The sequence below is a fragment of the Penaeus chinensis genome, chromosome 38 (assembly GCF_019202785.1).
Source record: "Penaeus chinensis breed Huanghai No. 1 chromosome 38, ASM1920278v2, whole genome shotgun sequence".
Taxonomy (NCBI): Eukaryota; Metazoa; Arthropoda; class Malacostraca; order Decapoda; family Penaeidae; genus Penaeus; species Penaeus chinensis.
The window spans coordinates 13,880,086-13,882,585 of record NC_061856.1 but is presented as its reverse complement, the minus strand read 5'-3'; positions in this window follow the sequence as shown (position 1 = coordinate 13,882,585).

Sequence of the window (2,500 nt, the reverse complement as noted above, 5' to 3'; positions counted from 1 at the left end):
TTATACTTTCATATCTACTCCTTGTGTAGCAACTTATTTTGTTCATTTTTAGGGAGAGGGAGAGGGAGAGGGAGAGGGAGAGGGAGAGGGAGAGGGAGAGGGAGAGGGAGAGGGAGAGGGAGAGGGAGAGGGAGAGGGAGAGGGAGAGGGAGAGGAAGAGGGAGAGGGGGAAGGAGTGAGGGAGGATTATTAGGATGATTTTCGACTTCCTTAGACTCGCTCGCGCCGAGGTATGAGCCGCCAGATGAGCAAAACACGCGCGGGGTAATTAGCCCTTTGTAGAGCCAGGAGACACTGCCCTCATGTCACAGCGCCAAAACAGGATTAAATATTCTCTGGGTTTAGAAGAAGTCTATTGTTGAAAGTCCGCGCCTCCAGGACATATCGCGACTTATACTTATTCTTAAAAATAATGCAGAAAAGGGCAAATCTCGACGATATCGAAGGTAGGAAGAGCATGGTGTTTTGGATGACCAAATTCACTCCTAAGCTGGGAGCGAGCTAAAGACGATGGCTCAGAAGTAAAGGAGGAACATACATCTACAGCGGAATCATCGGCACAGGAATGGAGTGCACTTGCATAAGATTAAAACGATCAATTATGCAAAAAAGAGCCAAAAATGGGAGAAATTACCCGAGGAACACTTCTCATAGCAGGGAGAGAGAGGTTGCAATATCAACGGCAAATGTAAAGCGGTCGGAGAGAAGCTGGTGCTTGAACTGAGGGTGGAGAGGTAAAGTTAGATGCAGAGTTTGATTAACAGCGCCTGTGTCAAAATATATAAGCGACATCAGATTCATCGAAGAGAATCTCCTCGAAAAAGTTTGACATAATGTTCAAGAAAAAAAATTTAAGACCTTTGCAACACCGGAATATAAAATACTAAGTAAACAGCTGAAATGGCTAAAACAGCCAAACTTCTATTGTATAGCTGAAAAACACACTGGGAAGACGTGAAATAAACGACAGAAAAGTCAGCTCATCTGTAAGTACTTTAATCTATCTCCCAATAATAGCGCCCGGTCCATGCCCCTTGCTCGTCGCTAAGGAGGGTACAGACTGGCCTACCATCCAGAGACAGGGCAGGGGATGTGGGGAGGTGATACAGGAGAGAGGAAAAACTAGCCACTAATAGAGAATCCGAATCGTCTGAAGTCGGGTTGGACGAGAACTGAGAGACAAAAGGGTAGTTTGCGAGAGGGAGCAGCTATAGAATCACCGGAGCAAAAGTGAGGCGGGAAGTTCGAACTGAGGAGGATATTTTGGGCGATGACGCAGTTGGGTTGAAAGAAAGAAAGAAAGAAAGAAAGAAACACAGAAAAAACAGCAACGGCACATAAAAAAAATAAAGGCGAAAAATCGATCACTCGAAGGATCGTCCCACATGACCGATTTGTCTGCATGGTGGTCGCAAAAATAGCACCAAACGAGAGACTAGGACAGAGCAATCTCCTGACATTGAAAGGCATAACGACATATCTATCCTTGCAACCACGAACTTACTCACACAAATTACAACCAATCTCCAATGAAAATCAAATTATAGTGAAAAATAGAATATCAAGCGAGCCGACAGAAAAATAAAAACAGTACCAGACAAAGGTTTCGAGCAGAAGAACAGAAGTTTGGGTGGCTACAAGGTCCGTGGTGCTCGACAGAAGGAACCGATCTCACGAGGAAAGACTAGGCTCATAGCAGAAAGGGCAAAGGTCCAAGTTCTGCCTCCAAGTTGGCTTCCACCGCCTCTCGTATTTATAATTTGTAGGCATGATATATTATGAGACGAGCGAGTTGGTGTGAATACGTGTAATGACGAAGGGAGAAAATATGTAAAGCTTATGTGCTAAAACAAATTTAGGAAGGAAGGACGGTGTAGAAAGAAGAAAGGAAAGAAAGAAAAAAAAAGGACAGAAGACGAAGGAAAAGAAAAGTTAAGGTTATGCTTAGACATGAAAGACTGACATATATAAAAAATCTCGAGTAGGGGAATGGTATAGCACAATATGTTTACCTTAATAAACTAACCGCTTGTTTAATTAACAGAGAGCGCAGAGCAGATTAACATTCCCTAAGACATCATTAAATTATACTCTGTTAGTAATTCCAGCGTCGGTTAAGGTTATGTCAAGCTGGTGGTCAGGATAACTAAATAATATATTAGCTTATAATAAAACTGTGATAAGAGTAAAGACACATACAGTCTCAGCTTTAAGAATGCAGCCCAGCGGATGAAGACCAACTCCTTCAAAAAAAACTTATTCACTTGACAGCCCTCGAGCGCCGCGTTTGGAAAAAAGTTTTGTCTTTGATTTGTATTTCATGATGAGGGAGGAGGACAAATGTGAAAAAAAAAAACAAAAGAATAAACTAAAATCCTTATGAAATGCGAGAATGCAGATGCACGAGCAGCCCCCGAGGCCCCGCCCAGCCACCATGGAGTTATGAGACGCTTCGCCGGGAAATCTGGATTCCGACACAGAGAGAAGGAACGGGGAGGGA